The sequence below is a fragment of the Anser brachyrhynchus genome (genome assembly GCF_964034855.1).
Source record: "Anser brachyrhynchus genome assembly, chromosome: 2".
Taxonomy (NCBI): Eukaryota; Metazoa; Chordata; class Aves; order Anseriformes; family Anatidae; genus Anser; species Anser brachyrhynchus.
Genome location: NC_137695.1, coordinates 43463195 through 43490594, shown reverse-complemented (window position 1 = coordinate 43490594; position 27400 = coordinate 43463195). Strand labels below are relative to the sequence as shown.

The following is a 27400-nucleotide window of genomic DNA, read 5'->3' as shown; positions in this document are numbered from 1 at the left end:
TTGCCTAAGCATTCTAAAGGCCAGAACTAGTCAGCATACATAACACTGGATTATGTGTCATGCAGTTGTATTTACTGGCTTGAGAGAAATTTCTTCATTAGACCTTCCTGCTTTTGATATCCAAAGATTTTAATTAAGCAGTGTCACAACAGGGTGTGCATTAACAGACTATTGGCACATGCCTTCAGTGCATTGTGAAGCACTGGACCAGAGACCAATTACCTTCTACCACCCAAGCAGCACAACAGCAGCCCATTAATGCACACCCTGGTGTGGCCTGTTTCAATTAAAGTATATTTGTAAAACTACAAAAGGGCGGGCAGTGTCGAACCACTGAGGAAATCAGATGTTTTTAGGCTGGGATCCTGCTGATTATTCAAACTTTTACAAACACACACTGAAATTCAGTAAACAAATTACCCAGCTTACTTTGTTACGCTGCATAGTAAGAAATTGGGCTATTAAGAGTACAGAATGTTATTTCTATCTGAACTTGGAGAAAGCAAGAAGTAACCTGTGGTGTCAGCAGTTCTGCTGCCTCCGTTCCCCCAAAGGAGGTTCAGTTTCAAGAATTTGGAAGAGACAACATTGAGGAGAGATAGGCTCTGCTCACCACCCCTCTACAGGGTTTATGCATGAAAGCAACAGATTGAGTTCATCCAATTATGTAGCACAGTTAAATTCACTAGGAACTTAATATCTGCTTTGTTTTTTTGTTTGGGTTTTTGTTTGGTTGGGGGTCCTTCTTTTGCTTCTGCTACAAAACTAATTTTCTACTTCCATGAAATGTACACACGTGACTTTAGAAAAGGACATACTTGCACTTCACAAAATATACTCATGCTTGGTAAAATACATTTTAAATATAACTACAAATCCCCAAATGCCCATCAAGAAAGTCTCATTTCCTCGATGGCTTTTATTTCCCACCTCTCTCCTCACATATATGTCAGAAGCTGTTTAAGGGAAGCATGATCCCTTCTCAGACGTTCATACAGCCCCAAATAGAGTGCCTCCAACTTTTAACAGGGGCACTTCCAGCTACTCTCATGCAGGTCAGAGGTAAATATGAAGCATAGATCTGTTGCCAATCACAGTATAACTGCATGTTACAGAAGAGCACAAAGCTATATTTTTTGATCAATTCCTTTCAGTCTAATTCAACTGAGCAACATCAAAGTCCATAACAACCTGAGCTGCAGAAAGCACAAAGAAAGGGTGGTAAAATTTCTTTTAGTATGAGTCATTTAATCTTAACAGGTTATAATGCCCATAGAAATCAATTATTCCTAACAGGTTGGGATCAAACACTTTCTAACTACAGTGAAAGCATTCCCAAAATACAGGGCTGAATGAAACCAGCAGAATTAAATGTGTGCCGAGATGCACCCTACCTCACTATCTACCTACAAGGGCAGGCTGAGAAACGATGGACTAGATAGTAGCTTGCAAATACTTGGCAAGCAGAAGCATCAGAAAAAGAACTAGTTAAGTTGCAAAAGAGCATTGTAACTCATAAGCAAATAGGAATGAAGCAAAGCAATGTTCTGGCTGAGTATGAAACAATGTTTTTAGAGAACAACTGTGGAGACACACCCTGTAGAAAATTACTACAGTTTTACCAGCCAGAGCATAGGAATGGGTCAAAACTCCAAGTTCTGTAGTGGAAAGCTGATGTTCATACAAGAACGGAATGGATAGCACAGAGCTGCTTTTCCTTCCTTCTCCATTTTCCAGTGTTTCTAAATGACTCATAGCCCAGACAAGTAATGAAGTGAAGTCATATACATCAGCTACCTTCTTCTGAGTCTCAAAGGTATAGCTCGATAAATCTGCAGTACAGCTAGTTAGTTACACAGACAGCACCATAGCCTCTAGAGATTTTAACTGCATTATTGCATGTAGCAATTGAATTTGCCTTCGCATTTCAGGATCTACCTGATCCAAGTTCAAAATGAAAAATGAGCAGTGTGATGAAGTCACATGGCAAAATGATGAGATACTGTCCCTCCTAGTTTGTTTTCTTTCCTCGGGGTATGGTCTAATAACTCGATGTCATCTCACGTCAAATACTCTTCTTTTTCTCTTGCTGTAACGATGTTTTTTTGCCAGTTAAAATGTCAAAGAAACTGCAACATCTTCTAGTCTCGAATCAGTATTTAAGTACTGAGACAATGTAAATTTTCTTCTGCAGTTGCCTGTTGGGATGAGCACTGTACATTTTCAGTTCTGTATTAACAAACTCCCAACACAGGCAACTCATGGCCAGAGTGATCAACACAACTGAAATATTGACAATTAGATATTGAGTTCTAATCAAAACTATGCACATCAAAGGAACTTCAAACACATTTGAGCTGATGACACTATTTCTCCAGCTTTCAGTTCTCCTATTCTCAGTTTTTGGGTTTGTCAATCCCAGAATAGATTTCCATAACATACCTCCCATCTTTTTACTTGATTTCAAAGAAAAGGTCAGTCTTCCAGTTCCAATCAAACTACCCAGAGGAGATTGCAAAGAAAGCATCTAAACCTTTCATCAGAGGCAGTAAGATAGATTTCTTTCATTGTTTCTCTATCACATTAAACAATACCTTGTAGGACTTTCAGGATCACTTAAGAATCAAGTTCTCCTTCCCAGATGAAATGATCCTAATCATCTGCATTTTCTCTCCTGATAAATATCCTATCAAATAAGGTGTGCAGCTATAAAAAAAAGAGTCTAAAGGCAATATATAAATACGCTAACTGTACTTAAGTATATAATACTTACGTATATAGATATAAAGTCTATATCAACTATGTATATATATATAAATATATATATTAAAGTGTACTGTAATTTCCTAACTCAATTTCTCTAAAAAGATTAGGATTACTAAGACCATCATATTACAGGATCTGGTAAAGAGAAATCTGAAGATAGTCTTGCCTCAGAATATAGACTTCAGATTTTACCATTGTACAAGTGTCTGCTGTTCTGGGGATGAAGAATAGAGAATGAGCACCAACAAAGCTGCAAATATTTCAACCAGGTCCCAAACTATAACTCACTGCAGGAATCTCCTTGTTTGTGTTAGCCACACTGAGGTTCTGAAAGCTCAAAACCCTATAAAAGCCCTCTTGCTTACAGGTCTCCTTGTTTCAGATACATTTCACAAAGTTGTTGTTTCTTTACTGCTGTTGTCTATTTGTCCTGCCTTTATCTAGACCATGGAAGACAGAGTGGGAAAAAAGAGAGAACAAATCCTCACTCATGAAAGTAACAGTTACGTGAATGATCCTGATACTGTATGAATCAATAGAATTGCTCCGATTTGCATCATCTGAAGCTCTTGCCCAGGAAATCAGAGTTTTGCATGAAGCAATTTCTCCTTCCTATTTGGATTAGAAGGCACAGCATGAATGTCACTTTATTGAACCAATTCTGAAGAATCAAGTTATTCCAAATTTCTGAACATTAACATCTACTGCCAAAGCATTAGCGTGGGCTTGAAATTAGACTAATACCTAGATAAAACAAGGTGTAGAGCATTAAAAATAGAACTCAATAATATATATTGGAGTTTAATATGTATCTGATCTTTTCCTGTTTTATTTATAATACATTGTTATGGTTAAGATGCAAAGCTTTGCAATTCTTTTTCAAGGTTAATAATATCATACCCCTTATCTACCTTCAAAGAACCTTTGAATAAATTTGTTTGCTTTCACAATAGGTTTCTATTCAAGATGAAGCAAGGTATCAGCATCAGGCTTGCAGCAAACATATCTGATTAAGCACTGCATGTACAACTTCCTATGAATATTCAATTGAACATTTGAGGATAACTGCTCCATTCATAATCGTCTATTTTCTTTCTGCAAAGTTTCCTATGATCGAGAGTCGTTACCACAGGGAAAGGAAGTAAAACATTCCCAAGAATAGAACTAAATGTGCTTTCCATAAGCATTTGTGTGAATAACATGAAGAAAGATACTAAAATTTGCATCAAGTCATACCATATTTAAAATACTGCAGTTATTTTACAGATGGAAAAACTGCTGGAGTGATTCCATTTGTAACATTTCTTAAAACTTTCAAAATTAGACCAGAGAAATAAAGCATAAATTAATCTCCTAAACAATGTTTTCCAAGTTGACCTAGTTTAACCCCTCCGAATATCTCCTAACAAAAGTCAATTGTTAACAACCAAGATGACTAGGTGTTAATCTTTCTTGCTAATAATCTTCTTTTCAAAACAATGCAAGATAAAAGTAAAATTTGTTCTTCATGGCTGATTGAATATCCAGTAGAATTGAATTTAATATCATGAAGTGATGTAGTGACCTTCCTGGCAACAGAGGGGCATTAGGGTCTCCTTGGTATAAGGATATTACTTTACCAGCCCAACACAAGAAAATTATTCTTCCATTAGGAATGTCTATTCTCAGCTGCTAATAACTGATCACTTGCTTCAAATCAGCAGTTTGCTGCCCGCAGCCATACAATGTTGAAACTATTATGCCAACAAATACGGGAAGTTTTTTAAGTTCAAGTATTACCTATTGTTAAAAGTTCATTTAAAGTATAAGGAAAATAAAGAGTTCCTCTATTATTTTCCATGTATTGTGTTGACAGCACTGTTACAGCTCATGAAAGATTTGTAGGTTTCAACTACTAGCTCATGATTTTATTTTGTCCTGACGCTTCACTAGTTTTTTGCACATCCTACTAAAAAGGCAGGGAGCGCTAGCTTTCCATGTGTGTATTTAAACAGCAGCTCATGGGGCTGATCACTAGTTGGATTGATTTATGTTTTAATTTTATGGATGATATCACACAATTATCTCCAGATGGAATAATCGGGATGAAGCAGTGCCAAAGAACATTAGACACTAAAAAAGTCAGCCAATGCAATCCATTCAGTACTGTAATTATTTTTGTTTTGGCTTCAGACACTTGTACAGAGGCACAAACTCATTCTCGTCTGGCCTTGTTCAGTATCTATTTAAGACAATGGAAAGACTTTCATAGATTTCAGAAGACATGGACTCAATATCCCACAACCCTCTATTCCTTCCAGACTTTCACCTATGGAATATCGTATACAGTGAAAGACCTCACTGTATTTTCTCTCTTCTCCTTCTCTTTTGATTTCAACCCCTGCTCCCTACCTCCTACCCTTCCCCCCACCCTTCATTTTTTCCCCTCCCTTTGCAAGCACTTCGCAGCTGCTGTTTGGACCCATCATTTGTGGCTTATTAAATACAGACAGATTAAAGTAAAGTTGTTTAGCCTAGGTAAAACAGAAAAAAAATACTAATTCCTGTAACAATCTACATAGCTCTGATATTTATTAATTTAATGGATGAGTGAATGATAACAGTACTGATCACTTCAGGCTACTCAGTGTTGAACCAAATATTTTTCTTAGGTTAAATCTGATCAGCCAAAGGGATAGACAAATTTCTCTTTTTCCTGGCAAAACAAACAGTGTGTCTTCCTGAACAGGTGCCCGCTTTACTGAGCACCCAGCATTTCAAGGCATACAATTAGTTCTCCAGAAGTGAATTTTCAGAAGTACTTGCCTCATTTAAGAGCACAGACCCCATTCCAAGCCCTCGAACTACATTTTGAGATTTAAATAAAAACTAAAGTTTGCTTTTGAAACGCGTATTCAGGTCGTCAGGTTGTGACTCTTGGCTGTAGCCCCTACTACATAACCCAAACAAGCACCATGGAGAAACACAGCAGATGGTCCTCTTAGGACACGTCTACATTGCTGAATGCACTGCCATCAAGCTAATCAGCTAACTCAAGAACTGAAAGCAGTGTCATGACACCAGTGCAGCTTGCTGAAAGACATAGATAACTACTGTGGACTCAGAGCTGTAGCAGTGTATTTATCATGCTTCCAGGACACAAGTGTTTCATCACAGATCTGTAATTCTTCCTATAGACTCACCTGGAAGTCAAACATCATATAATAATGTGATAAAATGTAATCACAATAAATATGACCTGCCCACTGGTGCAAATGAGTCACTTTCTCTTCATTTTTTTATGCTATATTAAGTATATTTATTATTACATGTTTATATCAGGCTGAACAAGTCATGACAATCTATACAGTGCAATAACGGGCAGGGTTCTACTTTCTTTTGCTCCAGGGGTAATGAATGAAACTTTTAGGCTTCAAGAGCATGAGCAAGAATTCCAGAGTTTCTCAGCATTCTACTGGCTTTTGGATCATCTGCATAGGTTGCAAATAACATCAATTGTTAGTTGTATGTATTTGTAGGAAGAAAGAGAACATGCTAAACACAAAGGTTTTGCAGTAGGATAGCATACCTGCTTATTTCAACTAACTCTTGAAAACACAAGTGGAATGCTACTTTGATGGTCTTGTGGCATGTCTGGGAGCCCCTTAATAACATTTCATTAGGCTCCATTAAGGCCCAATGAGTGATTTTTCCTTAAATTTTTCTGAGAAAATTCTTTGCTGAACATCATTAATCTAAATACAATTAGGAAGCATTTGCAGTGGGTGGAGGAGACAAGACAGCCAACACTTCTGAGAGGAGCTGTTATGTTCTCTCTCTTCTTACCAAGAGTTCAAGAATTCTGCAACCATCTGAACTGAATTCTGAAGATGTTCTGTCAACAATAGTCAAAAATGACAAAAACCTTGTCATTTACCCCCCCCCTTCATAGAAAATAAGTTTATATATATACACACACACATTTATTTGGCCATAACATCAGAATCTAGAACATAAGTGTACAGCTTATGAGCTACTCCATGATAAGTGCACTTCTATGATCTACAGGAAGCAGGAGGCTTATCCTTTAACACAACAGCAATAAGCTAGCTCAGAGGGTATAACCTTCCTCTAAAGCAGTTGCTGCAGATTAACCAATGCTATATAAATCCCCTGAGCCTGCACCAAGCAAGCTGCCTCCACAGGTTATTCAGCCTCTTGGTAACTTGCTCTGTTTCACCATACCACATGGCTAGATTCTCAACTCCTACAAGTATCTTGGTAGAATAAATCCCATTTAAGAGATTCCTGTGTCCAGTTGCAGAATACAGTGCAAAGCATGAAAACAGGAAGCTGGGAACTGAAGCACAGAGGTACATAGACAAAGTTGGGATACCTTTTTCACCAGAAACCACATGCTGAGCTCAGAAAGCTCTTGCTAAATAAGGTACTTGCTCTAGCCACAATACAAGCAGGCATACAGACAAGAAGACAAGTGAATGTATTAGACTGACTTTGGACTTCAGCTAAAAAATTTTGCAATCTCCTGTGTGGCATAAAGATGTTCAGGTGGCACTTAATAAGCTTGGCTGGCTCTGTACCATCCCAGTCACCCAGTGAAACAGTAATGCAGTACTGAAGCCTTCGTGGTGACTCCATAAAATAAACCTGGGTCTTTAGGGCTATTAGCTTGTGTTCTGCAGACACAGTGTAGCTGAACTGCTCACAGACCCGAGCTGGCTAGCAAGCCAGTACAGCTGTCTCTTTCTGGCATTGGGCCTAAACCAATAAGCCTGGGCAGCCCAGTGCTGGCTTGGTAATGGGGAAAGCTCAAGTTGATTGCACTAAGTTCAAAACCATGCAGAAAATGTGAAGCAGAGCCAAGAGGTGTATCTAGGCCTTCGCATCTCAATCCTGTGCCTACAAGAAACAGTGTACGAGACTGTTACTTCTCACCAGAAAAAGGTAGGTTTTCAGTACTGTCAGGATACAAAAGATTCCCAACACAGATTTGTTAGTGGATAATAAAATCATAATTAACTGAGACATCTACGACTGTATCTAAGTCGTTAAATAAAAAAAGCATACACAACTCAAAATTAAAATTAAAAATAGTTGAAATAAGAGGAGTCAGGGACCATTCCTTCCACCACAAATGGAACACAGCCATCCTGCTTTATGATTAGTCCCTCTGTAGCCAACTGCTTATGTGCAAACTATAACATTTATTTCCAAGTTCCCTCTAGTGCCTCCACGGCCCTTAGATATAGCTACCAGGTACTGGTTTTATATCAAACTCTTCACACTGAGCAATGTGTTGTAAGCTATCTGAGTTCATAGCATGAAGCTGAGGATGTGTTGTGCAAGTACATTATGAGGATTCTTGAAGATGTAAAGCCTAATGGCATCACTTTGACAGATTGTGTGGGAAAAAGACAGCCAGACCTACAGCAGCCTTACTTATGGAGCCTTCTGGTGACAGTCCCTTAAGTGAGTTTTCACAGAGCTGTAACCTGTGCAATACAATAGAGCACCAAGTTTCGCAACCCAGAGCGGAGCTGGGGTGGTGAGTGGGTACAGAAAGGATGCTAATAATGATGAAATGCTATAGACAATCCAGGATCCTGTGCTTGACATCCTCTGTTTTCAGTATACAAAGCAGTATCCAAGCATCCTGATGTTCCCAAACTCAACTGGTTTTGAAACAGATACTCATATTTAGAAGGTATTTATATGTTCTGTGAGCAATGATGAACAGAACTTGTACATGTCTACTCACTACGCTTTTTCTCCCCATGTAAATAAAACAGCCTTTCATTGAAAATCTTGCTAAAGTTGATTTCCTTTCCTTTCCTAGAAGTGTTCTTGCTATTAGGAGCGTACACTGTGCACTACCTAACTATGCCAGGAAGAGATCATGAATATTTCTCTTCCCGTGTCCTCTCTCATTCAATTATTAGAACAAAATACAACATTTTATGGTGAAAAGAAAAAAATGAGGGGGGAAAAAAAACACCAGAACATGCTGCATATGAACTTTGTTAGAAAAAAAAAGATATACCCAACATTGTGTTGTGACAACAGATCCCATTGTATTTGACAAAATGAGTTTCTACTATACGACAACTGATGATGAGAGAAGTCACCTTTGTTTCCTCTTAATACTTACCAAAGATTGTGCAATGAGTTTGAAAAATCCCATTACTGGCTTGTGACTTTATTTGTATTAAAAAAAGCTCTAAGAGATAACAAAAGGTAAAGGAAATGTAAAAACATTCAGCATGCATGGATAACAGGGTTGGAAATCAAAATGCAGCACCAGGGGTAACAACAACTTCAAGTCCTGCCTGACCTCTCAGTGAAGGTCAGTAGCATTTTTCTCTGCTTTTACAGACTTTCATTTCAGAGGAACACAACTGTAGAAGGAGTACATGTAGTAGAAATAAATTCAGCTATCTGCTTTGATACCCAAGTGAATGTAGAATTTGCTACACTGATTCATTCTGAGAATTTTGAGCTCCATCTTGTGCCACAGTTGATGGAAGACCAGACATATTCTTAAGCACTAAAAAAAAAAAGCTACAATTAGTAAATAGGAATAGCTGTGGCAAAAACATAGGGTTGACATGTCCAGTACTCAGGAGGAGTGGGGGACAGAAGATACTGGTAATGGCTGAAACTGTTTCATCACCAATATTTTGCTCCATTACCCAAAGCAATGCTTCACTTTTCCCTCTATGAAGAGACACTGTAAACAACAGCTTGTTGATAATGTTAGTTCATAAAAAAACAAGAGGAATCTTTTGTATTTAACACCTCCTCTGGTGTTATTTCATTTTCTGTCTTTCTGTTAAAGTCAATACCAATTGCTTAAGACAGCACAACTAAATATAGATTCAGTCTGGAAAAACACTTTGAAGTGTTCCTGGAACTCAAATCTGCAGCAGACCCAATGGTGCAGCCAAGTACTCGCCATTAAAGGACTTACAGACTAATACTGTTGGTTTGATTATTGGCAGTCTGCACCTTTCTAACTTAACACTCTCAAGCCCTTAAAATAAGGTATGTGCATCGTAGCAGTTTGCTGTATATCGGTCACAGAAAACAGAAGTATCATAAAGTAAGGCAGAAGCCTTGCAGATTATCTTAATCACTGGACATGAGCTCCTGAATTTCGAAGTCTATGGAAACATGTTTACAAAAGAAATGTAATTTAAAAAAAAACTCATTGAAGAAAGTCTTCTGCATCATGTCGTTTCCACTCTGTTGTGACCATTGTCTTGTTCTTGAAATTGTAGAATTAGATGTATTACAGGGGGAAAAAAAAGTGCTCTTAAATGACGTATAACTATTTGTAAGACCTAGACTTTTCCAGTCAAAAAATGTCCTATCACCCGAGTTTACTCCTATGCTACAGTGATTGGCTTGGGACTCAGGAGCATGTGAGGGTTAAAAGACAGCAGATGCAATATACCTTGATTTTACCTTAGCATTCTCATCAGCAATCTAGAAAATAAAGTATAGACTAAATTATCATACAGTGGATGAAGAAGTGATTGATTTGGCTTCCAATTTAGTTAACAGAAGGATCTGTTCTAGGCCTGATTCCACTCAACACTTTCTTGATGACGTGGATGAGACATGAGAGAATATGCTTATATACATACATACATATATATATATATTCAGAGACAGCAATAACCATGAGGACTGCAAAGGATAAGATTCATCATGGTGTGAAAGCTGGGTATGGTTGAAATAACACAAGCAAATAAACAAATGTAAAGTACCATATGCTGGAAAGAGAGATCAAAAATAAGATGGTGAATAAAATAAATACACTGTTCTACAGCAAAAGGGAAGTTGGGGAATTATAGTAGGTAATAAATATATTTTGAAGCCAGAACACAGCATCGCTCTTCTGGTATGTACCAGCAGTGCTGTATTTGAAACGCCGTATGCAGTTCTGGTGATGTTTATCTGGTATGGTTCATTCAGTTTCAGGCATCACAAATTGGAGAAAGGCAGGAAGTACTGACAAGAATAATATGAATTCTATAAAGCTAACCCATGAAGTTAACAAATGACTGGTGAAGAAGTCTTCTCTGGAAAGAAGACAATAAGATGATGTATAGTTTAAAATAGACTTTACAACAGTCTTATGGTATATAAAAGGGAAAAAAATCAAATGCTACTGCTAGTAAAGAAAATATATGAGCTTCTGAGCATAATCAAGAACTACAACATTATTTAAGGAAAGGGGAGGATTAAGAAATCTGTTACAGGTTCTTTTTAAGATAGTTTCAAGACGGTCTGCTAGACAATAATCCTGCATCAGGTCACAGGATTGATCATATACTCCCTGAAGTTCCTCCAGGCCCTATTCTACTAAATTACTTCAAAAAACACTTGTGCATTTACAAAGAAGGTTTTGGTACAGTGCTCTTTCATAAATCTGCTCAAAGCTGAACAGCCCTACACTGACTCTTAAGAGATTTCAGGCTGTTTGCACCAGCATTCCACCTGAGTATAGGCACACAAATGTTTCTGCTTCAAATCAAAGTGGTTTGACACTCCAAAGCAAACACCAGGAAAGATCAAAACCTAGTTAAATAAATTACATTAAAGAAGCAAAGCCTCTGTTTTGAATGACTTGTATTTATTTTTTTATTATTTCTTTTTATAAAGACAGGTTGTCCAATTCCTGTACATTGGAGTTGCTCCTTAACAAGTCTGCTACTGAGATATCCATACATCATGGATAGGAACATCCATGGATATGCAGGAACATGCATAAACCATTGTGACACCACTTATGCATGACTAGTCAAATCATTACTTAGCCTAGTTCTAGGAAACCTCCCACTGAATAGCAAAACAAAGGTAGCCAAAGGTTGAAGTGAAAATGGCATTTGCCATGCACTTCTTCACCTTGACTTGAACTCCACAGACACTGAATCATTCTTCAGTGTGTAAGTATGAACCGTATACAACAAATGACTTCCTAGAAAGTAATCCCTAATATTTGCATCTTCTAAAGCTCAGTTCAAGATCCCTTTGTCACCCTAGGGCTACACTTGCTGCATGGTCTGCACTGACTTGACCATTGTCACCCAGTAAGATGAGCTGACAAGGTAAACTCATGAAACAAAAGCAAACAACATGCACGCTGCTGGTGATCCAGCAGGTTACCTGGATTGGATAGTATTCATCCAGAAAATAAGAGAATTCTCCAAGGCAGTAACGGTCTGTGTCATTGGATGTTTTTGTACACATCACATTAGACCAAAGGCAATTGCGGGGCTAATTTTGCAGCTCCAGGAGAGAGAAAACAGCTGCACTCTGACTTGTCAGGAATTTCTACTTCTTGACTGGTGTTACTCCTATGATTAGGCTTACAGGATCTTATTCAAGCCATCATTAGAGCCCTTCTGAGAAATATTGCTGTTAAGCAGTACCTACAACAATCTCTGGATTCACCAAACTACTCTTAATTTTTCAGCTTTATTACTAACAGAGTTTCTCCTAAAAATCAAACCCTGCCCTGGAACTTTGCTGAATATAAAAATTTGCCTTTATAAAAGTTAACAGGACTTGACGAATGGGTAGAACGCAAATTCTGTCTGGAGTGGTATATTAGCAATAGGCATAAGAACTAAGAGCTACATGTACCTCATTAAATATCCTCAAACCTAACTTTGGTGTTTGAGGGGCCTTGGTATTGAGTCTGTATAAAACTATTGGTGACACATACAGAATTATTCAGCCAGAATAGCACAGAGATAATTGGAGTGACTGACTTGAATTTTATACAGCTAGTGTTCTTTGAGTATTCTCACATGGAATGGCAAAGGACTTTCACTTGAAGGAATGAGAAACATCCTCTTCCCACAGACATCTTTAAGTTCAGCTAATTATTGAAGGGACACATACAAGAAGCAAAAGGTTGAACATAAAATGTTCTGACATAGGTTTTTAATTTATGTATACTTCCTTCTAAAATTAAACAATTCCATCACTAATGCCAACTTCAAAACTGCAGTAAAATACTTTACAGGATCCAAAGCAGATAAGTACTTCAAAAAAAAGAAGCAACCCTCAGAAAGAAGGATCTTGTGAACAGAACAATGAACTGATGTTGGCTGCTGCAAGGCAAGCCTTGAGGCAGGTGCTTGTTGTGAGGAGAAATTTCATCTAAGGAATCAATCTCTCCTTAGAGTTAAACCTTATTCCAAGTGAAGATAGAGGCAAAATTTGAAACAAATTCACCACTGCTAGAATTTTACAGCCTTCTCTCGGGAATGAAGCCTGGCCTGCTCTGCAGTGCCATTGCCCCAGTAACTGCAGCAGTACAAAATATACAGCCCTCTACCCTAGTTCACCCTGATGATGCATGCAGAATAGGAAATACTTGCAAGGGTAATTTAATCTATCTGGCCTGTGTAAGGCTCTCTTGATAATCTTGGATGCCATGCCACGTTTCTGAATAAATGAGAAGTATGTGTCTGTGTTTTTTAATTGAAACAGATTTTGGCGCACAGACTTCCATTACCAGGCCGCTCCCCTGAGATCCTGTTGAATCCAGGTGATGACAGCATTGCCACTGCTGAAGTTTATTTCCGTGCAACCTTGCATAACATTGTCCTGTTGAGAAAGAGCCCCCTGAAAGGGCTTGAAAAAGTAGCCTGTCTGGATAAAGACAGAAAGCAGGTTTTAAAATCTGAATTCTGACCGCCTGCTGCCAGCCAGTCTGAAACACTGCCCGATTGTCCAGGGAAGCCTGCAATCATGTGGGAATACAAAGCTACACTTGTAATCTGGACAAGTGAAATGGCTGCTATTTCCCACACAATGATACGGATTTAGCTGGAATGTTCTCCGCCACAAACACAACTGAGGTAGAAACCCTTAACACTATTAATCAAAAGCCTGGATTTTGTTTTTCTTTTGTCCATTTAAATGGACAAGCATCAAAAGACTGAACTAAAAATGCAGACGTTTCAAATTAGGCACGTGCTTATTAATATTCAAAGTACATCTGTTTGAAACTCATTTTGAAAACGATGACCAATAATGAGTTTCTCTCCGCAGAATCTAAGATGTGGTAGTCCCTGTTCTGACCACCTACTTAAAATGCTAGCTAAGTTTCTCTTGCATCCCATCACACTTTCTGCAACAAGTCTTCCTCCAAACACATTAAATACAATCTTGACCTCCTCTTATGAGTGCATTTTCTTAGCTCATCTTTTTGTTCATCTCATGTTCTGTATCTCCTTTAATCCCTTCCCTGATTTTCTTACTCCAGAGAAACAAATCCAAGCTATCTCTCTTCACTTTTTTTTTAAAAGGCAAATCACAGCTTAACTTCAGCTTAGCTGTCACTCACAAGGAAATACTGATTTACACTTTATTGCCCATACTTGTCTTCCTTGTTTGCATTTGCTATGTGTTATCTAAGATGCAACACTAAAATTGGTGCTTTTAACATTTGGAAGTATGCAATTTTATTCCATAATGACATCTCAGACACTACAGTGATATAAGTTATAAGAGTTAGCATTAGTATGGCACACTAAAACAACTTCCAATAGTCTTCTACTGCTCACTGGATTTAGTCTGTTAATAAATAGGAATGACCTTACAGAGGTCAGTAATATATTTAATATTTATTGTTTTCAGCCAGTTCTTCTCAGCTAACCTCACTGTTGGCATATGTATAGTCATTAGCAATGTAGCACATAAGTCTGGCAAAAACATTTTCCTGGAAAAGTTTTTTTTGTCTGTTTTGTTTTTAAACTAGGCGAGATCAAGAAGGCAGCCCTGAAAGCAATATACATCACGTATTGGTTAAATTTAAAATTTACTCTTCATTTGCAATTTTAAGGCCTGCCATCATATTCTTTTATCATTTATATTTATGGAGAACGAGATCTTTGAGATCTTGTAGATGCATTCTTGTCTCTGGGAGATATAGTAGTGTAACAGTGAAACGCTTGATTACTCTGTCTCTTTTTGGAAGAAGTACTCAGAATATTTGGGCTCTTGGGAGTTCTACCCCTCTTCCCCCTGGGTACTCATGAGTATCTTGCGCCTGAAACACAGGTTTGCAAAAGACTAAGTTACAAGAGTTAACATTACATTCATCTGATACATTCAGATCTGAGTACTCTTCTTCAGATATTTCAGGTTTCTACAGTTGCAGAGACCAGCAAATAGACAGAATGTCTAATATTTAGATTAAGTCATTCCCACCAAATACCTCTTGAGACTGTAGTCAAAACCACATCTCCCCTAGCCAGTCCCAGTTCTCACCTGCTCTTCAAGTCAGCATTCTGCGCTGTTGGAAGAGGACTCGCACAGAAATCTAAGCCCACTACTTCTCGTCTTGCCTGTCACTGAGATGGAAAACAAAGCAGACTTCTTCCTTCCTTTCTACAGAGCTTCTTTATATAACTGAAATTACTTATTACAACTGTAATCTGTTGATAAGGTTTAAAATTTATCAGTACAGTATTTGCTATGGTAGAAAGAAATAATTTATAGTTTACAAAAAAAGTTGACAACTTGATTTAAAGAGTTTAAATTGAGTGAGATACCAGCATTTTGTCTTTTTTTCCTGCTTTGTAAGAAAGTATGTGAAAACCAAAAAGACCAAAGAGCAGACACAGACAGGATAACTAAAGTAAAAAAAGTGGAACTCAGTTTTAACCTTGATCATCTACATAAAAATCAAACTCATCCTTTTAACTGTATAGAGGCCAATTAAAAAAAATCCTCAAATAAATTTAATGAAAGTCATTTGAAAGTGACCATGAATGAAAACCTGAAGCCAAACAGTTTGCAGGCATCATTTGATGAGCTACATGAATGAACATCTTAGAATAAGATCCTTATGGTTTTAAATGTTTTTATGCAACTCTGTTATGGAAAGATTTAATTGGGATGGAAACCCACAAATAACTGCAATGATCAATGAAACTGACATCTAAAGAGGTCCTTTTCTTAGCTTTAAAGCTGTTTATAAACATAGCACCAGTTAATTTATTTTACTCTCTATATAGATTTCATTATCTTAATGTTGTCTTTCACCTGCAGGAATTCATCATACTAGATGCTGTGAAACGAGTTACCCATGCAGCATCTTAGACAGGAAAGTTCTCATTTCATCCAACGTGCAAGATCAAAATGGATGGAAAGACTGTAAATGACTTGGAAAAAATAGTTCGGACTACCACTTCACTGGTCAAGATGCACCATTCCTGAATTCACTTTAGGACAATTTACATGAAGCATTTTACTACACTGGACAGGGCTAATCTTCAGAAATTGATTGTGGTTGTTGTTGAGCCTAGTCTAGGATTAAACACAGGTATATTTTCATGATTCTAGGTGCAAGGTGCTGTAGCCATGTCTACAGTTTAGGAAGCCAATTGGCTGCAGATATTACCTGCAGAAGCCAACACAAACCACAGTGCTATCTTATTATGAGAAAACAGACATCAAAAGAATAGGTTGGAAGCAAAAAAGAAAAAAGCACCTGAAGCCTCTTCCTCTGGAAGAGATGATGCTATGAGACAGTCAACTCACTCCCCAAATCAGGCAGCATGACTGTGGTGTGATTAGGAAGGGGTAGGGGAAGCCAATGATTTGTCATGTTTTTCCAGTGGTTATGGTTGGAAAATAATTCTGTCAATCCTCCAGCACAGAAAAAAATGTGCTCCCCACAGGAGGATTTCAGGAAGTTCAGTGGCAGAAATGCCTACTCCTCCTTTAATGGGAACACATGCTGAGGAAAAAGTTGTAGCTGTTGCCCCAGGAACACTCGCATTCATAATTAGACCATGAAAAGTCTCTGTAATAAAGGCAAGCAAAACAGTCCTCACGTATTGGGGTGGCAGGGCAGGTTGGAAGGATATTATCCGAATACGGACAAAATTCAGGACCATACATACAAAGGAAAGAATGTTGCAGTGATTCCATTTGACAATTACAAACCAGCAATATTCTAATTTCTTCAGACCTCATTTGCAATAGGTTTCAGCCCCACCATCCCTCTTAACATGTTTACGTAGTCAAGAAAATGCACTGAAAGACAAGAGAATCAGAGTCGACTTTGACCCATGACAAATTGGAGCACAGAATCAGAAGCCTCTATTTACTGAGCCGTGCTGCGGTGAATCTCTTCCAAACCCCGCAGCTGAGACTGGTACACTCCACCCATGTGCTCAGGAGTGTTAAAATGACGACTCCGATCTCACCCCCAAACAAAAGTGCCATCGCAGGCTGTCTGTAGAGAGTCATCCTTTTCCTCTCTATCCCGATGAAGATGCGGGATGTGACAAGCGATCACATCTCCAAGGGAACACGCCCTCTGCGTGCAACCTTCTCACAGTGGCAGCCCTACTCCTTACTCCTAGTAAGGCAGGCATCAGAAGCAAATGAATTACATTGCAGATGACTCACTGAGGCTGGCTTTGGTACACTTTTACATTTAAAGTTGATCTTGTATCATATTTTCTTAAAATTCATTCCAGTGAGGTTTCAGCTAGTCACTCTCCACTGCTACTCTATCCTCTGAAGTACTGCAGAGGAGAAGGAACTTTTCTACTCCAAAATATCTTTGGAATTTAGGTCAGAATAGCATTCTCCTATTAATGCTATTAAATTACAGTAGAAGGCTTGCTTTCTCCACCTAGTGGCTAAAATGCAAAGCTAATAACCTGTGCTATGAGTGCCCTGAAGGGGGATTAAAAAAAAAAAAAACAATTTCCCCCAACAAAAGAAAAAGAACACCCCTGATTCCCTAACACTTTGTGGGGCTTCATTTTATTTGAAAAACTGACAGGCTTTTCCTACCTTCAATAAAAAGAATTCTGCCTTTTGAGGCAAATCAAGGGACACGGATTTTGCCCTCAGTGAAAGCTGTTAGACCCCTGGAGATCCAAACCATTTGTTTGCTCATGGAAGAGGCACAGTACAAACAAATCACCCCGCTATTACAACACTGAGATCTGCCCAGATATATGCTGAGCAACACGAGAGGAGGAAATGCAAAGGTGTAGTTTTTTTTACATGTGTACTCTTAAGCTCACTGTAGGTAACTTTTGCTGACTGGCAGAAAGCAGAGAAGCCTAATGCCTGTGGTGTGGTTTGCTACAACTCCCTCGTCTCAGACAGGAGTCTTGGGAAAGCCACAGCCACGTCTTCTCACTTTGTCCTTCAGGCTTAGAGCAATAGGAGCAAGTTCTACAGCTGCACTCAGAAAGTACTTCCAACAGGATTGTCCTTCATTCAGATGACCCTCCTGCTTAGATTGCCTTTATGGGAATATTATATGCTTGATCTGGTCCGCAGGATTCAAATGGGTTGTTTCATAATTGTAGCTAAAGTTTACTGTGCATGCAATTATTTTCCAAGGCCAAATCAAAATGATACAAGGAAACAAGAATGCTGATGGATCCCTAACTACAACCCAATCACGAAAGGTAACCAAGCTGCTGCCCTGCAGAGTTGTTCTCACTGGCCTGCCCCTTGTTCCCTTCTTCCCTCTTCCAAGTAGCAACAAATACCACCTTCTGGAAGCAGTTTACAGGAGGAAAAAAAAATGGAAGCTAAACACAGATAGAATAGAAAACCATTTGTGGTTCCACAACCCGTTTCTTCTTCCAAGACACCAAAAGGAAACAGTCCTTTCTCTGATTACTTTAAGGTAGGATCTGAGCCAAATTTAGGTACCTCAACCCTGACTTCCAAATGCACAGTAGTTTCCCAAGGCTCTCTTTGTAACCAAAGGAGATAAACAGGTGCCTCTGCACCTGCCAGGTAAGACTAGCTCAGACCAACTCTGATTTGGGATGCTAAAGGAGAATGGATGACTTGTACCACAGCATACTAGGGCTGAAGTTTTTAAATGCTACGTAATTTAATTTTTAACCTAAAAAGCCAGTAATCTCTGAAAGTAAGCACAGCAGTTGTTTTATTTTCAAGATCAAAAGTCCTGTCAGAGTATTTTTACCATTTCAAAAGGGGAGGGGGACAAAGATAGAGGAAAATATTCTATTCATATCTGCCCCCCTCTATCAGAGAATCAGCTCTAAGTTTCACAAAAAGGAGGCAGACAAGGGGCTGATGAAGTGCTCTGAGGTACATTTTTCCACTTTCTTATGGCCCAGCCCACTGACTTCTAAGGTAACATAGAAGTAGCTTGGCTCAGCATCTACACCCTACTCAGAAGCAGATTTGGATGGAGATCCACGAGTGCCTTGCCTCCTGCGTCATCAGGGGTGTGCTGTGGAAGAAGCATCTCCATCATATCTTTGGCAATGAGCTATGACAGGAAAAGCTTTCTTGGCTCGTAACTCCTAATAAACCCAGTCCCATTCAAAGGTATCTGTTTGTGCTCATTCTTAAATCCCAGGGAATTCAATATGCTAATGTTTACAAGGAAGAGAACCAGAGGAATCCCAAGTTCTCCAAGCAGAATGAACTTTGCAGAATAATTGCAATTATTAAAAGCATGTTTTTAGTCATGGAGAACGTGTAAGATTGGTTTGAGGTAAATGGAACTGATGTTTTCACTTGTAACTAAGCATATGCTTAAGTGCTTTCCTGAATCAAGATTGATTTTAAAATGTATTTAATATTTCACAGGTTTGGATCATTAGTACATCAATGACATTCACAAACAGGACCTAGGAATTGTTCTTATTTCAGGATTTTCAACATTATAGGAGTTACGAAATAAAATGAAAACAACCACCAGACAAAAAAGCAACCACCACAGCATATGGGGAACAACATGCATTAATTTTAATTTCTAAAAGTACTGGGAATGTTGGAAAGAACAGGTTGTTTTTATAAAACTTACACTCAGAACATCTAGTCTATATACCACTATCTTAATAATAACATCATCTGCATGTTAAAGCAAGAAAAGCTGAACTACATCATTGTCAGGAAGATATTATAATTTATGTTATGTAAGGTATGTCTGAGATAGATTGCTTGTTAACTGGCAGTATGTCCTTCCAGAGCTACAATACTAAGTCTCTCAATGTCAGAAGAAGGTACTTCCTTAACAGTATTTTTGTAGGAAGAAATATTACTGACCTACTTGCACTTTTTTCTTTAAGAAGTGGAAAGTATCAAACAAATACTTGTAATGCTATTAAAAAGAGCAACAGTTTAATGCAACTTAGTAAGCAGAATCACCTAATGCCTTCGAATTTAGCTTAGAAGTAACAGGCTCTTCTGTTTCCAATCAGTAATGTTAATTAGTAATGTATATTAATTACTATATGTGATAGCAGCATATATTACACATTAGTAGCACGTCCTCTGCATTTGGAGAAGACTGTGGCTTCGAATGTTTGGTGTGATTTGTGTTCATGCCAAACTGAAGTGAGAACAACACACCCTTCATGTTTCCATAAACTGGTACCAGGTCACAACATCCTCTTCAGCCCAAACTGGTCAAATTATTACTTCACATCGTTCCTGAGCTGTACCTGCTGGGCAGTGCAGTACCAAGCCATAGATCCCAGAACTGGAAAGAGACCCAGAGGACAACACACTACAGTGCAAATCCATCAGCTTGCTGATGTTTGATGCAGAGATAGCAGGAAGAATCTGGCCGTGTCTGTGCAGTACTATACCTTTTCTTTTATCTAAGTAGATAAACAAGTACAGTTATAGTTTAACACAGTTTCCCAGGATGAACAATATAAACAGCCCTGCACGTAAGTGACCAAAGCACATTACCTCAGAATCTTGGCTATAAAAAAAAGTAAAAAGTCTCTGCTGACAGTGTATTCAAAGACTCAAAAGTTCAAGCATCACATTAATGACTATATTTTTCTACAGCATGTGTAAGATTACTGTAGCTTGCTAAGCACAATAAAGTTGCTAGTCACACTGCCTTTCCCTCTAAAATCTAGCTTAACATCTGCCTCCTCAGTGAAGGATAGCACCAACCCAATGGTGTATAATAGCTGACATTGCTGGGTTAAATCTCCTTTTCTGTACTATCTAGACCCACAGCAGAAATCTTGAAGTAGCTCTTTTGTTAATTCCCTTACTAGCAATCTTCAGTTTAAGTCCCCTCTATCTGACCAAAGGGATAGAAACACAGATCAATAGAGAGATAGAGCAAGATGACTCTTTCAAGAAATTCATAGTGCTGTAGGAAGAATTTGCACTTTCTTAAGCAGGGTCTAGAAATACCTGTGCGGTGACTCTGCTTTGTGAATTGTCTTAATAGCATAATTTCAGCACAAAATGGATCCTTTTGCCTATCACTCTGACCAATTTTGTTTTCAGCCAAGTCTATCAGATCCTGGGCCACTGCTGCCCCCACAGAAAAACATACCAAATAATGTAAGCAAGGGTACTCACACTTCCATCTGAGAAATTACCCAAATATTTGGAATCTAATACAGGTTGACAGAAGTCTCACAGGCAGGCTGCAAGAACAGAGCTGTATGCATTTCCCACTCAGACACAGTCTATTTTTAGATGATATTGGCTCACTAGCCAAGCAAGATTTACTGCTATCCTAAAGGTGAGATGGAAGGGCAATGCAACTCATCACTGATTCAGTAAAAATGAATGTTAGTGTTGCAAGCATCTGAGAAGTTTTTTCCCCTTTTTTTTTTTAAGAGGTTATTAATATTAGCCAAGTTGCTTAAAGGAGAAGAAATGCTTTTGTTTCTTTTTTTTTTTCCAGGATTGCTTAAAATCCTAATTAGATATGCGAGTTACACATGTGTGCATGCTACTCAGCCAGCAAAGGCAATCATGCATTCATCTCCCACATTTCCACCAGGAAAGACAATATGTTGGTGGTATAAATGACAGCTATTTGCACTGCTTAGTCTTCAGAACTAGCAAAGGTTATTAATAGTCCATATGCACTGCAGAACTCCCCCCCCCCCCCCCCCCCTTGTGCTTTTCTGCAGCACTTAGGGGACTGAAATAATGAAGCTGTTGGCAACACCTTTTTAAAAGGTAACTGCAGGTAAAAATATACCCAGAAATAAGAAAAATGCCCTGGCTATAATCAGTAAATTACCTGGCAAGGGGGTGCTTACCACCACAGGCTCTGAACCTCACCGACTCTGCTCCCTCCCACGCCGTCCCAGGTTCATTCATTCTGCTGAACCAATTTCATGTTGGAATGATTGAGACTTTCAAATGCTGCTTCCCTATCACCACACACCTTGTATTTCTGCAGCAGTGCAATTTCATTGTACAATGTTTTACTTTAATTGTCTGCTCAAGCAGACAATTAAAAAAATAGTACCACATTAAGCTTATATACTGCGACCCACTAGAAGGAAATCCGGAAGAACAAAGATCCACTTCAAATCAGAGCTGCTGCTGCAAACAAAGAAGAGTTTGTGACAGCAGGACCTTGAGAGAGAAACAAGCAGCTTCTATAAACCGGTTTTCTTTTTCTATCCCCAAAACCACATATTTCAGCTTTCTGACCCTCCAAGATATTTGGAAGTCTGATTTAAATTGGTATAAGACTGAAGCCATACTTCTGTTTCAATATGGTCTTACAAGTCCGTTTCAGATTGCCTTGCTGTTCATATACTAAAAACTAGACACACTTAGAGTGCATTACTGGACTGGCTTTTAATGCAGTCAAAAACACATCATCTCCACCATCTCCTTTTTTGTCACAATTGTGGTAGTTTGAACTATTAATTTTTATCCATAGAAACTATTTGTCCTTCAGCTCCTGCCTAGCCTGATGCCAGTTGTAATTTCCAGATAAATCTCAGGAGACAAACTGATAGCTGAAAGAGAAGGCTGCAGTTACACAGCCGGCAATACACACCCAGCTCTCATCTACAAACTGCTCCTAAGAGCAGCTTGGAGTCATAACACATGCTGACCTGATGGAAGGACTTGCTTTTGTTTTGTTTTAAATCACACCCCCCAGAGTTCAGCTAGCTGTAGCTGAGTAGTGTTTTAAACAACACCATGGCATGCTTTTCTGATGAGTATCATTCCTCAGACTTCAATCTGACACGTGGGTGCTTTTTCAGCCTCTTTCAGGTATAGCACTGAAGCATCATTCAAGATCTGCTTTCATAGCCCGAACTCTCTTTAAGGTTACTTCAAATTCCACGAGTTCCTGCCTTATCTCCTTCCTCCCTTAATAACTGCCTAAAGTTCAAGTGTGCACAGCCCACACTTAAGTGGCAGTCAAAGCTTACTATAGATGCTCAATAGTCCTTGTCACCAGTGAATTGGTTCAGGGACCAAACAAGCATCTATTGCCATCCTATTCAACCCATGTACCCAGGAATATCCAGGAGACACTCCTATGCGTTACACATTAAACAGTCTCAGTTGCCCCAAATTAAAAGGATGTGCCAGATTTATGTAAGGTATTCCTCATTATTTCTCTAATGTTAACTATGTTGCTGCAATAAGGCCAGGAGTTTTAAATTATAATTTCAAAGGTGCAGAGACCTGCCTCCTCCCATGACCTGAGAACAGAGCTCCAGCAAGTTCCTGATGCCTCACATCTTTCTGCTCTTCTCCTTTCTTCTGGGTTTGTTTATTTCTATGTGAAAGACTCCCGTGAAAACAACACTAACTCCAAAAAATGTATGTTTTTCAAAATCACATACAAGCCTAACATCACTTTTCCATCCTCTTCCATACAGTAACCAGAAATGCACTCTATGACAAATGGATTGGCAGAGAGCTAATGCTTATTATTTCACATTGGTCTGTGAAAATGAGATATCTAGTCTGATGCCACACAGACTTGTATGGTTGCACCCATAAGGGAAAAAAAAGACAGCTGAAAATTAATTTTAGTGGAAAGTGTGCTAGGTACTGGTAAAGAGGATAAATCTTAATATGCTCCTCTTCCTTAATAGCTCTAAAATAGGCAGGCAAATATGTGCTATTTGTTTTGTATAGAAATTGATTCTATATTAAAGTGAGTGTCCTATAAAAATACTGCAGGATCCTTGGGATTCAAAGGCACTCATATATCAATTTCATCTCAGAAGACATACCAACCGTATTTTACCTTGTGTTTTATTTCTAGGAACCATATCTTATTGAATATGTTGACACTGTGAAGTAACGTGTATATGAAGTAAACATGGAGAATTATTTATCTTCAGAGAGGTGGACATCTCCCTCTCACTTCACTGAGAAGGACAAGGACAGTCCTGAACCCTTATTTTCAATGGAAGTCCACTTGTAGCATTAAAAGCCTACAAGCAGGAAAGCAAGTGAGAAAACACTACTCTGTCTGAAGAAAGAAAGAAATTAATGGTATATCCATATATACCATGCTACAACTATATATATATAGTTGTCAGTTCATCCATTAAGAAATAGTAAAGTATAATCATGCAAATACTAGTTCAGTTAACTATAGGTCACATTCTCAACTGATCATTTGGCTACTTCCATTATTGCTAATGAAACTGACATGACTTATATGAGTTAGAGCTACAATTTCTGTTATTATGGAACAATCACCAGCCTTGCCCTACACAGTTATGGAATAATTCATGGAGACACACCAACTGTATTACGTTATCAGTTAGTTCTGAGAAAGTTAGCATCTAAATTGTGTTTGTAAAAGTTAAGAAAAAATTCTAGATGATCAGTCACAATTCAGAAGTTTCCTTCATTTCATTTTAAGTTTTTGATGTAGAAGTGGGGCGGCCTTTTCTGCCAGACTTTTGTAATGCATCGGGGGTCACACTTGTGTTGAAATACACTGCTTTAGTAGGATTTCATTTCCAGATTGGAGAAAATAACATGGGGGGAAAAATAACATGTTATTTTAGCCCCAGAAAGAGTTCCCTGAGGTACTGAAAAATATAAATACTAATACAGCAATACTACTTTTTACAGTTAACCTACTACATCCCTTTTGACTTTATCCAAAATCAAATCACCTGCTGCATACTCATCTTTAACAAATTCCCCTGTCAAAGCAAGCTTTCTAGTCATTAAACCCTCCCCAAAAACTACAATAACAAACACACACAAAACAAATAAAACCTTGTAACATTGGCTGTCACTGTTGAATTACATATCAAGGAGAAGATTTTTATTTCCATAGTTTTGTTTGCTTTGGCAATTGATGTCTCTTCTTCTTGTGTTTTAAAAGCTGGCTTTAACAAAATGACAACTTAAAAGCCCTCCTTATTCACAGCTTGATGTTGAAATGGAATCAAGCCAGAGCTGGAATGGCTTTCCAAATTAGCAAGGGAACCTACTGTTGAAGTAGACTATTACCCTGCATGTGTTTGTGCATACAGGCTTATTTCCTCATGCCCACAACTGGGCTAGCTATCATTTACTCACCTCACAAAGCTACCTCCTTCATGTTTCTCTTCTCAAAGAATTTAGTTAAAACAAAAGAAAAACCAACATCATCTTTTGTGCTTGAAAGCACTTTGCCACTTCAAATGGCCAAGCAGCATCATATCATTTAGGAAACAACAACGAAAGAGTCTTGAAGCATTCAAGGAAAGCACAGTAGGATACGTTTTCGAAGGGGCTGTGCCCAAGCTCTGAATCTTGCACATCTAGCAAGTGTTTATATGGTGTGAATAGTTGCATGCAAAAAATAGGGCTACAGTCGCACCAAGGAAACACACAGCACAAATCGCATAGATCTGTTGGCTTGGAGGACAGCTAAAGAAGTTCTTCATAAGAATGTAAATTCCAAGCTCTCTTTATTGAATGTACCTTATACCATACCTTCTGAGGAGACCAACAAATACAACCAGCTAATAAATTGGTACTGTAAGTCACAGAAAGGCATATAAACGTAACAGGGAGTCCCACAAACAGTTAATGACAGAAACAGAACATGTCCTTTCTGTCCTAAGTTTCATGGCTTTGCACAGAGGAATCCTGAATTGTAACACAGATTAATAGAAATTACCTAGTTACCAGGCTGACTTGCTTACAGGTATTAGCATTCACAGTGCAGCCCGCTCACAAGGTGACAGGCAGTGATTTCCCAGATGTCTCTAGCTCATTTTGTCACTGATTTTAGCTCAAACTGAAATTCACACACCTCTTGGCTCCTTACAGAGAGGCTCCAGAGCTCAGGAGCAATGAGAAGAGACACAGAAGAACAGCAGAGCTGCCCTACAGCTCCGGAGACACAAAGGGAAAGTGTCACACACTATCAGCCGTGTATGTCTACAGGCTGCAGTTAGAGCACGGTTCTGCCTTGCAACACAAGAGCTCAGCAATGACAAAATTTAAAATACAAAGAGCAAAAAGTAGAAGTTTTGTAACAAAGTAAAGGACACACATAGAGCCTGAAATCACCACTAAAGTTGCAGTAACAGCAACCACGAAACCACAAATCAAAGATACTAAAGAAACTGCTGACTACAATAATGAACTACATTTGAAGAAATACAACCTAATTCCAGCCTGCCAAATGAACTGGCTCATATGTTAACCCCCAAAACAGCAGCTGCTACTCACAGTTTCTTTTCCAAGCCACCTTACTGCACCACTTAGGCATGAACGACAACGCTAGGACGGAGCACCACACAACCTAGACCTCCTGCATAAAGGAAATCCTATATAACCTTGTGTGCCTAGCAGCTCTCCTCATAAGCTGCATGCAGTTCTAATTAGAGCTCTAGAAACCGCATTCAGCTGGAGCTGACTCACTTTTCTTTCTGTATGAACTAATCTCCCAAACCTGTGTGAAATTCAGCCTGGCCCAGGTGATTACCTTCTTCTCCCAGTGAGAGGAAGAGGCCACCAGAGGCTGCCCTGGTGGCAGAAGATGGCCGCCCATTTCTCCACACGCCTGAGGGGGGTACAGTCAGCATGCTGCTGGGATTCCTGGCGTGCGGCTGTGGACAGCGGGGACTCAACATGACAGGCAGCACAGGGGGGCAGCTCGCCTGTCTGCCACCTACTGTGTAGTGGCAAGCATGCCTTGAAAGAGAGAAGTGGAGGCTGCGGCTGGGATCAGCTGGAAGCTTCTGGGAGGGGCAGGGTTGGCGCCATGCTAAGTGCGCATGGTGCTGCTCTGTCAAACAGTTTCCAAAGGCACAGAGGGAAGAGGAAAACAGTGGACTATTCTCTTTCTCTTTTTTTTCCCAGTCCTAGATGAAAAAAAAAAAAGCCCTGCTCCAAAATCCAAAAACATGAAGGGTAACAAACCGCAGTCCAATGGATACAGACATTGAAGTCTCTTTGTCCCGTTTTTCCTGGATAGGTGCTCAGTCTTGGGAGGTAATTTAGTGCTTGAAAATTTGACATCCTACAAATCAAATTCGTTTATAAAATTTCCCTTTTTAAAGCAATGCTCTTCTTGAAGCTGATTCTCTTTCAGCAAAGCACCTCCATTTCCCTTGGAGGTCAGTGGGCCAAGACAGAGGAGCCCCCAAGCAGCAAGGACTGGAGCTGCTCCTGTCCAGTCAACCTCACCTCAGCAAGCGGAGAGGGTGATGGTGTTGGTGTTATGAAAGGCCAAGGATACTGAAACCAAGGTGAAAAAGAGTTATGATCCCCTCTGGCCAAAAAGGGCTGTGCAGTACGTTGTGACAATCCTCATGCTAACTGGCTGTGTGCCAGCCAGCCCTGGTGACACAGGGATTTCAGTGGAAACATTCTTCACGAAAAACAA

General features: G+C 39.0%; 2 long non-coding RNA genes across 2 annotated transcripts in view; both read right to left on the bottom strand.

Moving 5' to 3' along the window:
- Nucleotides 1-26366, bottom strand: part of LOC308189707 — a 129487-nt gene extending 103121 nt beyond the window's left edge. The window contains exon 1 of the long non-coding RNA XR_013946525.1: nt 26242-26366. This is a non-coding gene — a long non-coding RNA (uncharacterized lncRNA). The remainder of the gene's footprint in view (nt 1-26241) is intronic.
- LOC308189711 lies at nt 19531-21228 on the bottom strand. Its single transcript, XR_013946531.1, has 2 exons — nt 21139-21228; nt 19531-20411 (listed from the first exon to the last, which is right to left on the bottom strand). It is a non-coding gene; the product is annotated as an uncharacterized lncRNA (long non-coding RNA).
- Nucleotides 26367-27400: the final 1034 nt, after the last annotated feature.